Source organism: Felis catus, chromosome A1, assembly GCF_018350175.1.
Source record: "Felis catus isolate Fca126 chromosome A1, F.catus_Fca126_mat1.0, whole genome shotgun sequence".
NCBI classification, from domain to species: Eukaryota; Metazoa; Chordata; class Mammalia; order Carnivora; family Felidae; genus Felis; species Felis catus.
Genome location: NC_058368.1, coordinates 142,653,555 through 142,666,195, shown reverse-complemented (window position 1 = coordinate 142,666,195; position 12,641 = coordinate 142,653,555). Strand labels below are relative to the sequence as shown.

The following is a 12,641-nucleotide window of genomic DNA, read 5'->3' as shown; positions in this document are numbered from 1 at the left end:
CTGGTCGTGCAGTGTATACCTATATACCTGACAGACGTGCACACGCATAAAGCCCTCAGATTCTTCTGGTAGAAGCTTGATTGTAGATGAAGGGCACTGACAGATGTTAGCATTTTCCACACCACCAAAGGCCAAGTCTTCAAAGTGATTCCATACAGCTTTATTACTATTTCGTTTAAAAGGCCTCCTTTCTTTAAAGGTTATAATGAGATGTTATTTCTGCTCTTGATTACAGAGTGCAAGAACAGTCTTTCCCTCCCTCCCTCTCACACACTCATTTTCTGTGGTAAAATTGGCAAATCTATACTTGAGTTCTAAGAGTTGTCCAGGTTTGCCTGCCTCGAGCTGCTTCCCATGTCCTCCTTGGAGCAACCTTCAGTCCCTTTCTGAGATTATTTATTTAGCAGGTGTGACGAGCTAGGTACTGATGTACACACTGAAGGTCAGTTAGACTTTAAGTTTTGTTAGAAGCTGGTCTGGGAGAGGCCGTGGACACAGCTTCCGACTTCCCTGGTTGACGGCTGTCGGTGGTCTCCCACTGACCACAGCCACGGGCAGACTCCTCAGCCTGTGGGCTGCAACCTCCATCATTCAGCTGACGTGACCCCTCAGGACCGTTGCCCTGTCCGCCTTCAGCCACTGTCGTCTTCCTGTGTTTTTCTGATGCTCCTCTAGGGACTAGTTCACATCCCTTCTCCTCCATGAAACTCTGTCTGACCCCTCCACACCTGAGTCCCTCGAGCTTCTCTGGAGCACCCTAGGACACTGAGCTCTCGCTCCCTCATCCCAGTTATTTGTATGTGTGTCTTTCCCCCAACCAGAGCCGTAAGTTCCAAGGAGGACAAGATTTCACCTATAGCTCTCTCAGTCCGTTTTGTTGTGGAGATTTGTACACACTGAAACAATGCGTGCTAAGAAATTAACCAGTGAAGTTGATTATCACTCATTCATTTAAATAGAATAAATCTAGCAAGAGCAATAATATCATATATTATCAAAGCACTTTCATTTTTCCTGGCGTATTTGCGAAGTGGCAATCCAGAAGCAACCTTCTGCCTTTCAGGCTGAAATGTGATACTGAGCAGAGGAAGAAAAGTTAGGTGGGCTGCATGAGGCCCACCACCTCTCCCTTAGGAGAGTGTTCATCATTGCATAGGATACCAGAAATTAGAAGGCATTCAGTTCACCCACCCTCTTTATAACTAGGAAGGAGATGCTGAGTCATTGGTCACACAGAGCGGATAAGTAACAGACCTGAAATGCACAGCGTTCCAGGTTCAGGCCTCACATGACAGTCACGTCCTACTAATTTCAGGAGTCTCTTTGTTTTCTGTTTTGCATGGGATTTGGGGCAAAAGGATGCCCAGATCTGTGTTACAGTCATCTTACTCAAATAACAGCATGTCAGTGGAACATTACACACACAAGTGTGGCTAGAAAAATGGACACAACCGTGACACTAGTCTTGCACTTTCATGTACAACCAGCCTGTGTGCATGACACCAGCTTCTGTTTGTAAAGCTAGTTATGTAAGTGCTGCAGGGCCTTGTAGTAATTACACTGCAGGACGGTGGTGGGATGAGAGAGAGGGGTGTAGGGACAGGGCGTGTAGCCTACTGGAACACACAGAGGTCCGAGGTGTCCAGAAGTCTGGGTTAGAATTCCAGCTTTGACTTAGTTCCCATAAGCCTGTGGATAAGTTCATTGAGTTTCCCATTTCATCGCCTCTAAATTGAGGACAATTAAATCTGTGTCCTATAAATATGTCTCGAAAACAGTTAATAGCAATTATATTCTGGCTGCTGGGATTGGGAGGGGGCATATGTGTACTTTTTTTAGATGTATTTCTCCAGTTTCAAATTCTAGCAATGAGCACATATAACTTCCATAATCAGGAATAAAGCCATAAAGATTTACTTTTCTAAACCAGTCAGGAGGGTTCTTGTGAGACTGTCCTATCTGGAAAGCTGCTGGGTCTTCAGTGAGTGGGAATTGGGGCCACACCAGTGTCCTTGACCCCCATGCCCACCTGTACCATGGCGGGGAAGCTGGTGTGTGACCCTTCTCCACCACCACCAGCCGCGAGCCCCTGACTGCCTCTGCTGGGATTCTTTCTGTCTGCTGAATATAGGAGCACATTTTGCAGCTTGACACAAAGTTGGCAAAATTTTGTGTCTTCTCTACACGTTACTATTTGTCTGTAGGGACTCATCAGATTTTCCTTGGTGTGGGTTGGTATATGCCCTCAGTCGCAGAGCCTAAACTCAGATGTCTTTGCTCCTTTTTAATTTTCAAAGACTTTTCTTCTGCCCCCTTCACTTTGGGGAGCATTAAAATGTATTTGGATGCTGAAGGCAGTCCCCCAAGCCTTGTATCCCATCCACCCTACTTCACACAGTGCATCTCAAGTAACATACATCAAACCTTTGCTGTTAACACTTGGTGCTGGCGTCCTGGCTTTCATCCTGAGAAAATAAATAAACCACACCAAACCCACAGCCCTTTAAAAACACTAATTAATCCTCACCACAGGCCTGGGCTACACAGCAATGGCAAATCCCACTGCCCCAATTTTATGTTTGGAGAAATCAGAGTAAGCAAATTTTTTAAGGGTTCCCAGGGCTGGATAACAGAAGCTGACTTGAAGGGTTAGGGCTGGCCCTGCCTCCTGGGGAAGGGCATGTGGCCAGGGCCAGCTGCCTCGCTGAATTCCCTCCTGCACAACACCATGTGGTTACTTGCCCAGAAGTCTATTTACACATCAGCCTTTATTTTTTCCCCCGGGGTTACAGTGATGCCAAATCCTCTCATTTCCAACTGACCACTTATTTATTTGCTTACTTTTCTTTAATTCTGGTAGCGCCTAGAAATTTTACTTATGGCTTCCAAGAGTAGCTGGATCAAAAGGGTTGATCAAAAGGGCTAGGCTGATCTTGACACCCCACACAAAATAGACGACCCTTCACATAGTCCTTTTCAGATACGGCAGCTCTGCCCCCCACCCTCCACACTGAAACCTACTCAGTACCCAGGTCTGTTCAAGATTTGAGGATATCCGGGGGCACCTGGGTGGCTCCCTTTGTTAAGTATCCGGCTTCGGCTCAGGTCATGATCTCACGGTGCATGAGTTCGAGCCCCGTGTCAGGCTCTGTGCTGACAGCTCAAAGCCCGGAGCCTGCTTTGGATTCTGTCTCTCTCTGTCTCTCTCCCTCTCCCTCTCTCTCTTTCTGCCCCTCCCCCTCTGGCACTTTCTCTCACTCTCTCTCTGTCTCAAAAATGAATAAGTATAAAATAGTTTTTTTAAATAAACACTAAAAATATATACTTTTTTTAAAATTTGAGGACGCCCTCTTTTCTCTCCCCGTCTAGACCTGACATCTTCCTACCTCACTTCCCCAATCTTACAATCTGTAAGGTAAATGCATATGCCTTTCTTCAAACCATGAAAGTTTGGAAAACCAAAACCTCACTAAATTTTGTGGGACATATCCAATGGACTTAAAGTGTAGTAAATCCCTTTTCTAAATATTTACTAATCTGGTCTCTTTTTCATCTTTTGGTTAATATTCTCATGAGACATCTTTGTCAACCTTTTTACTTTCAATCTCTCTGAATTTTAAGTGTTTTAAGTATGTTCTTTTCTAAGGAGCATGCACCTATTTTCTTTAATCCAGTCTAACAAACTTCAGCCCTGTTTGAGTATATGAGAGTTTCAGGGCCTTTAGGGTGCTTCTGTATAAGCCTGAAATAAAACTTTTAAAAACATTTCTGGGAAGAAAGCTGAGTACCTGGTCTACCTTAAGTAATCCATAATGTGAGATGTTGGTCATCAGGCATTTATAGACTGAGCCTGTTACCTCTGGCAGCAAAAACCTAGGGAAAGAATACGTGGCCCCTGCTTCTGAAGAGCCTTAGGATGAGAGGAAAAACTGTATGCCCAGGAAATGATATTAACACAGTAGTAAAACAAAGTAGCAACAAATGATAAGTGATGTAAATTGAATACATAAGCACTCAGGAGAAACAAAGAAATGATGAGAGGCATTTGGGGGTGATTAGGATAGATTTCCTCAAAAAGTATAGTTTAAGATTTCCCGTTATTTTAATAACTTTGGTTTTATCTTTCTTGATTTAAATGTGAATGAAGGAAAATAATATTTAACACTGTATTAATTTTCTGTCGCTGCTGGAACAAGTTACCATAAACTCAGTGACTTAACACCACACACATTCACGTTACAGTCCTGTAGGTCCAAAGTCTGACACGGATCTCACGGGACAAAAATCCAGGGTGTTGGCAGGGCCGCATTCCTTCCTGGGGGATTTGAGGGAGAATCCATGTCCTTGCCTTTTCCAGCCTGGAGCAGCTGCCCACATGATTTGACCCATGCCTCCTTCCTCCATCTTCAAAGCCAGCAATGGAGGGCTGAGTCCTTCTCGTAGCCTTGCTTCTGTTATCATGCCTCCTCTGACCTCTTCCACTTTTAATTTTTAAAATTTTTTTAAAGTTTATTTATTTATTTAGAGCAAGTGGAGAGTGTAGAGGAAGAGAGAGAGAGAGAGAGAGAGAGAGAGAGAGAGAGAGAATCCCAAGCAGGCTCCACGCTGGCAGCACAGGGCTCCATGCGGGGCTCAAACCTACAAACCATGAGATCACAACCTGAGCCAAAATCAAGAGTTGGATGCTTAAGTGACCGAGCCACCCAGGTGCCCCATAATAGTTCTATTTTTAATTTTTTGAGGACCCTTCATGCTACTTTCCATAGTGGCTATGCCAATTCACATTACCAACAGTGCACAAGGGTTCCCTTTTCTCCACAGTGTCACCAACCCTCTTTTCTTTGTGATCCTCTGCCTATTTTTTCATTGGATTTTTTTCTCTTGAGTGGTATGTGTTCCTTTTGGGTATTAACTCCTTATCAGATATATGGTTTGCAAATATTTTCTCCCATTCTATAGGTCTGTTGATTTTGTTTTCTTTTGCTGTACATAAGCTTTTTAGTATGATGTAGTTTCACTAGACTATTTTTGCCTTTGTGGCTTGTGTTTTTGGTGTCATATCCAAAAAATCAATGCCAAGAAGTTTTTTTGTCCATTTCGAGTTGGGTTTTGTGTATGGTATAAGATAAGGGTACAATTTCATCTTTTGCATGCGGGTATTCAGTTTTTCCAACACCATTTGTTGAAGAGACTGTCCTTTCCCCCATGTGTGTTCTTGGGTTTATTTCTGGGCTTTTTGTTCCGTTGGCCATATGTCTGCTTTTATACTAGTAATTATTTACTTCCTTTGTTTTTTTCCTGCTATTTTTCTAAGTTGAAATTCAAACTTTATGAACATTTTTCCAGAGCAAAGTGGTCTTTTTTTTTAACTTAGATATTTTTTAATATTATTTTTTTGAGAGAGTGAGAGAGAGAGACAGACAGACAGAGCATGAGCAGGGGAGGGGCAAAGAGAGAGGGAGACACAGAATCTGAGCAGGCTCCAGGCTCTGAGCTGTCACCACAGAGCCCGACGTGGGGCTTGAACCCATGAACAGTGAGATCATGACTTGAGCCGAAGTCAGACACTCAACTGACTGAGCCACCCAGGAGCCCCATCACAGTAGTCTTTTTTTTTAAGTTTGTGGTGGTAGTTTTTAAAATTTGCCTGAAAGCCCATTTTATCTGATTTAAATCTAGGAATACCAGCTCTCTTTTTCATCTTTTTGTTAATATTCTCATGAGACATCTTTGTCAACCTTTTTACTTTCAATCTCTCTGAATTTTAAGTGTTTTAAGTATGTTCTTTTCTAAGGAGCATGCACCTATTTTCTTTTCTTTAATCCAGTCTAACAAACTTCAGCCCTTTATGAGTATATGAGAGTTTCAGTTACTCTACTTCCTTACCAACACTTAACATTGGCAGTCTTTTTAATTTTAGCCATGCTATCAGGTATGCAGTGATATGTCATTGTGGTTTTATTTTGTATTTGTTAAATCCTTGAAAACCATTGCTGCTTATATTTTGTCCACTTTTCTAGGCGTTGATGATAGAAAGGTAAACCCAGCCCTTACCACTTGCTAACTAGCATTCCTCACCTTGTAATTTTCAAAGTTAATTTCTTAACATATACCTAAGGCATTTGAAGAGTTTTTCTTTTAAAAATAAACTTATAGGGGTGCCTGGGTGGCTCAGTCGATTAAGTATCCAACTCTTGATCTCAGCTCAGGTCATGATCTCATGGTTGGTAATTTCAAGCCCTGCATTGGGCTCCATTCTGGCAGTATGGAGCCTGCTTGGGATTCTCTCTCTCCCTCTCTCTCTGCCCTTCGTCCCTCCCCCACCTCTCTCTCTCAAAATAAATAAATAAACATAAACAAACAAACTTATATAGTTTGTTTTGCTGTTTTTGGAAGGAAGGTCTGTTGAGATTTCTTGTTCACCATACTACCAGAAATGAGTGTTTACTATGTGGTATAAGTTAGAGAATTAAAATTTTTTAATTTAGTTAATCCCTATTTTCACCATCATGTATTAAATTACTCATTCTTGCTCACTGTCTTAGTCTTAGTTCACAAAAAGTAAAGCATGAGACAAAGACTTGAATTTAGTTGGTTTACTTGGGAAATAATCCCAGGGTGCAGGAGTGAAGAACAGATTTAATTGTATATAAATTACATTTAGGCTTCAGTACTTTACTTCCTTTTACTATAACTAATTTCATCTTGAGATACAAATTTTTACTTTGATTCTTTTTTGTTTGTTTGTTTCGTACATCTTTGAGTTATCTTCTTTTCATGGAAATTTCATGAGTAATATGCTTTCTGAAGCCTTGCATATTTGAGAATATGGCTTTCTGTTATTATTGCCCATACTGACAACTTTGTTGGGTAAATATTCGCGTGGTCATTTTTTTTTTCCTTCAAAATTCTGTAGACATTGCTCCTGGTCTCTGACATCTATTGTTGTAGAAAAGTAATCTCCGTATAGCCTGATACTTACTTTGGAGGTATCCAGTTTTTCTTTTCTTGACTAGATAATTATAGTGTTCTGTCTTTGGCATTGATAGTTAGAAAATAGATATAGATACAGATATCTAGATATCTATATGTCACCAGTATTTTGGATTTTATTTCATCAGTTTTTCTTGGTAGAGAGTGAGCACTGCACAATTCAAGATTTTTCATTCCAGGAAAGATTTAATCTGACAGATGTTGGGATTTTCATCTCTGTTAAATTTACTCCTGTCTTTTGGGCAGTAGCACCACTTACATGTATGTTAGATATCCTTTGTCCTTCATACGTTTCTTCTTAATCATTTTTATATCTTTGCCATCTTCCCCCCACATTTCAGGATGAGTTCCCCTTCACTGATCTTTATTTTTATTTATTTATTTATTTATTTATTTATTTATTTATTTATTTATTTATTTATTTTTACAGATCTCATTCTGTGTCCCTTTAATGCTTCCAGTGGCATTTCAAAAGTAATATGGCAAATATTTTCCTCACTGCCTTTCTAAAGGCTTTCCAGCTCTTTTCATTAAAAAAAAAAGTCAGTTTTATCATTGTATCTCTTGCCTCTTTTGTAGATTTAATATTTCATTGATTCTATTAAGTACATGAAGTTGAGGTCGACAGTTGATTCTTTTTCTTCAGTAAATAGTTCTTAAGTATGCAGTCCCTATACCTCTACAGTGATATGTTCATCTCCTTTTATGTTGTGAAATATTTTCATATTTAGGTGTATTTTATTATGTTCCATGTCCATAATATTTTTTTACTGAGTGTAAATTAGGTGGGTTTTGCTAATAATTGCCTATATTAATTATCTATGTGTTCCACCTTTCATGCCATTAGAATCATTTCAAATATAAAAGCAGGAGGACTCATTTAGAAAAGGTATGTAGAACCAGTTCAGTGATCTAATGGCCAGTGGATAAGGAAGAGTGGTCCAATGCAGTGGGCTCTCCTCATAAGGGAAAATAGTGTCTAGATGGTTTCTTTGTATCTGACGGAGCCATTGATCGGGAGCCAATTTTATGGTCCTTTTGCAGTCAGCTGGATTCTGTTCCAGGTATGCAAGTGACTATGGTCATTTCCTGTCCTGGTGCTTTTGTACCTTGTATTAGGATGGATCCTCCTGCATGCAGCCTTTTTGTCTAGTGTGCTAGAGATGCCCTTGGATTTCCTAGCGTGGGTGACTCCTGATCTTTTATTTATTTGTTTATTTCTTTTAATATTAGAAGAGAAAGCACATGCATGAGGGGCAGAGGGAGAGAGAGAGAATCTTAAGCAGGCTCCATGCTCAATATGGGACCCGATGCAGGACTGGATCCCACAGACCTGGGATCATGACCTGAGCCAAAATCAAGAGTCAGATGCTCAACTGACTGAGCCACCCAGGTGCCTGGGGTGACTCCTAATCCTCTTGACTCGCAGTAGTCAAAGAGGTTCTCGAAGGCTTCCTTTCTGTTCTGTCCTGTCCTGATTTCCAAATTATGAATGTTTGTGAAAGTCTGTTAGCAGATCTCTTATTTATTTCTTGGCGCCCATACTATTTTCTCAGGAAAGGAGTTTTTTTTGTTTGTTTTTCAACGTTTATTTATTTTTGGGACAGAGAGAGACAGAGCATGAACGGGGGAGGGGCAGAGAGAGAGGGAGACACAGAATCGGAAACAGGCTCCAGGCTCTGAGCCATCAGCCCAGAGCCTGACGCGGGGCTCGAACTCACGGACCGTGAGATCGTGACCTGGCTGAAGTCGGACGCTTAACCGACTGCGCCACCCAGGCGCCCCAAGGAAAGGAGTTTTTAGTCAGCTCTAGCTTCTCCCTTTAAAATTTCAGGGGTGTTCCATACCTGTGCTTATTAGTTGCCCTCTCGCCTAAATAAGCAGTTTTAAAGAGGTTAAATACATGATACAGTAAAGGAGTTGAGAGCAATCACATGGAGAGATATAGAGAAGAAACTAATGTTGACAATGCACTGTATTCTAGCCACTGTCTAAGCAAACTCCCACCACTGACACTTAGCCCCTGCCTGCATTACTTTCTTTAGAGCACATATCACCATCTGTCATAATTATATTCTAAATATTTGTTTATCATCTTCCACTCCCATTAAAATAGAAGCTCCACAAGGGCAGACACTTTTGTCTTTTGTATTCATTACTGTACCCAAGTATCTAGAACATGGCATGACAAAAAGCAGTTGTTGAGTGTATGTCCTGTTTTGTTTTTTTTTTTTTTTGGATGTTTATTTATTTTTGAGAGATTGAGCAGGAGAGGGGCTGAGAGAGGAGGGGACAGAGGATCTGAGGCAGGCTCTGTGCTGACAGCAGAGAGCCCAACACAGGACTTGAACTCACAAAACATGAGATCGTAACCTGAGCCGAAGTCAGATCCTCAACCAACTGAGCCACCCAGGCACCCCAAATATATGTCCTTTATTTAAAGGAAAATGGGGGGTGCCTGGGTGGCTCAGTCGGTTGAGCGTCCGACTTTGGCTAAAGTCATGAGTTTGAACCCCACATCAGGCTCTGTGCTGACAGCTTGGAGCCTGGAGCCTGCTTCGGATTCTGTGTCTCCCTCTCTCTCTGCCTCTCCCCTGTTTCTCTCTCTCTCTCTCTCGCTCTCTCTCTCTCTCTCTCTCTCTCTCAAAAATAAACATTAAAAAAACTAAAGGAAAATGAAAAAAATGAAAGACTCAGGAAGGCCTTTACCAGATATTTTTTTAATATTTATTTATTTTGAGAGAGAGAGTGTGTGCATGCACATGTGGGAGGGGCAGAGAGAAGAGAGAGAGAATCCCCGGCAGGTTCTGCACTGTCAGCACAGAGCCCAACAAGGGGCTCAATCCCATGAGGTCATGACGTGAGTCAAGGCCAAGAGTCAGCCACTTAACAGACTGAGCCACCCAGGGGCCCTAACACATCTTCTCGAAAGAGATCAGACAGATGTCAGAGGTACTTAATTTGTTTGTTTTCTCATTCTAGCACTTTATTGGAAATTGGCTGTGTACATAAATGAAATCAGACCAAAGTAAAAGCATTACTTGCACACAATATTCTGATGTCTGTGCTGTTACATAATTTAATAAGTCCCAAGATGTTTCTGATTTTGGTCAAAAGCTTGAGCAGTCCAGAAATCTCTCTCTATAAATATAGATCATAGCATCTAAACAACCATCATTGTTTTAAGTTAGTTCCAAACTCTCCTGGAACATCTCTTAAAATCTGTAGCTTAGATTGGCTGCAGTGCTGGTGGGAGGGAATGAAGGGCGTGCACTTTATACCACAGAGCTGATATAGCAGGTACTGGGGTGGGGGGACAGAGCTCCTCAAGTGTGGGGCACACAAGGGGGTGAGGGCTGGAGATCGTGAAAGCTGGCCAGGGAACTCAGCCACCGTGTGTTTTCCCACATTGCTCAACTATCAAAGCGATGAGACTCCAATGCAGAAAGAAGCCCATCACCCCAGGTCCCTTGCGTGGCCAAGAAATGGCAGAGCCCTCCTCCTGATTGTAGACATTCTGGCACAGAGGTCCTGGGAAGTTCTACCCATCTCCCTCCCCTGCCATGCATAATTCCCTCCAAATTACATAACGTGAGGGAGGGGCACCGCAAAGAAAATAACTCTGAGCCCAAGTGCTGCCGGCCCCTTGGAATGAGGATAGGGTGCCTTTGCTTGGTTTGACCGGAGGGGCGCTGGCAAAGGCTGCTCTGCCCCCAGTGTCTCCCTCACCACCTTGAAGTCCACCATCAGTAATTAGGTTGTTTGGCTCTTCAAAGCTTCTCAGCATTCAGCAGTAACACCTGTGTATCTGTGGTGGGTTTGCTGCTCACAGTCGCAAACAGCTTTAACCTCCACCAAACCATTGGTTCTTACAACCCCATGAGGCAGGAGGGGCAGAGATCATGATCCCCATTTAAAAGGAACCCGGAACCCACAGAATTAGGTCCCTTGACTGAACTCACACAGCTGGCCAGTGGCAAAATCCAAACAAGAGCTCAGATCTCCTCTCACGTGTCAAGCTCCCGAGTCCACACGGCAAAGCCCGTCCGTCGCTTTTCTGAGAAGGAAGAGGCTGGGGGAGGGGACACCACCCACATCCCTCACTGCCCCTCTTGGGAGATTCTCAGTCCCATTGAGGACAGAATAAGTTTGCATATGACAGATAATGATCGCAGTGACCCGGCACAGCAAATAAGGAGGTCATGATGACCATGATGGCCAGGATGATGAGGACAATGACCCAGATAGCCAGGATGTGCTTGGGGAGCACAGCCTCCATGGGGACCTGGCTGACGGCATCCATGCTACTTCACTCTGAAATGCGTCCTCCAGAATCCTTTCCTGCTGTAGTCTACACAGGTGAAAGTCTAGCCGATGCGTTTGGGCTGAGGGGCCGGCACTCAGAGCTCTGCTTTGCGGTGTACGTAGTTTAAGATCCATAACAAGCGGCTTCGCCAAGTGAGGGTAATAACACCTGTCCAGAGGTACTTGATTTGCAATAGCTAATGTTTGTTCGTAAAGTAAGATGTAAAAAACTTAGATTTGGTTTACTTGATGGCTAGTTTAAGAGACTCAAGGGTGCTCGAGTCCAACATGAGTATAAATTTACAGTGACTTATCAGGAAGTCATGATTATTTTGGCAACTTATAAAAATTCATTTCACAGCCTTTCTTTGATAGCATTTTGTAAAAATTTCTTCCATAATTTCTTCCAAAAAATTCGGTACTTACCTGATTTTTAACTCCTTTCTCAAAAGTGAAAATAAGAATAAAGGAGGAAAGAGAGAAACTCAACTCGGGTATCACTCTCGCTTATAATATTTTGCCTGAGATATAAGAGTTATTGGTTATATATCTATTTCATTTAAAGAAAGCTGAGAGTTGGGTTTGGGTTATTTCTTGGACAAGCTAGAATATAGTACTTGATTTCTAACTATTAACAACTAACGTTTAAACATTTTAATGTTAGAAACTGAAAAAAAAAGAAAAATCCACACTGTTCCCTTCTTCTAATTTTAACTATTTTCAAAGGCATATGAGGTTATTTTTTTCTTGATCTTTCCATGCATTATAAAGAGTAGCATTGGGGCGCCTGGGTAGCGCAGTCGGTTAAGCGTCCGACCTTCAGCCAGGTCACGATCTCGCGGTCCGTGAGTTCGAGCCCCGTGTCAGGCTCTGGGCTGATGGCTCGGAGCCTGGAGCCTGTTTCCGATTCTGTGTCTCCTTCTCTCTCTGCCCCTCCCCCGTTCATGCTCTGTCTCTCTCTGTCCCAAAAATAAATAAAAAACGTTGAAAAAAAAATTTTAAAAAAAAGAGTAGCATTTATCCTGCATTGAGCTGAAATGATTACACAATTCCTTTAAAATGAAAATGTTGACGGTGGAAACCAAATTTAAAAAGAATGGAAAGAGATACATGTAAATCACCAGACACTTGGAAGAGCACAGGCAAATCTAAGAACTACGTGCTTTTTATAATCTTACATTTTCCCCCCTAAAAATCACTTTCCAAACGGTTGACAGTTTGGCAGCTCCTAGGATGACATCAACTCTTCTGTTGTGCAGTAAACTGCTTTCTTTTAGATAACTTGATGGCACTTCATCAAGTTTGGTGATTGCGTTGAATTAAAAACCAACTGGGGTTGAGTT

At 42.1% G+C, this 12,641-nt stretch overlaps 1 protein-coding gene and 1 pseudogene across 1 annotated transcript in view; one reads left to right on the top strand and one right to left on the bottom strand.

Annotated features, from left to right (window-relative positions):
• ARSB (arylsulfatase B) overlaps positions 1–12,641 on the top strand; it is a 170,099-nt gene that overhangs the window by 113,655 nt on the left and 43,803 nt on the right.
• Positions 11,008–11,296, bottom strand: LOC123380673 (annotated as a pseudogene).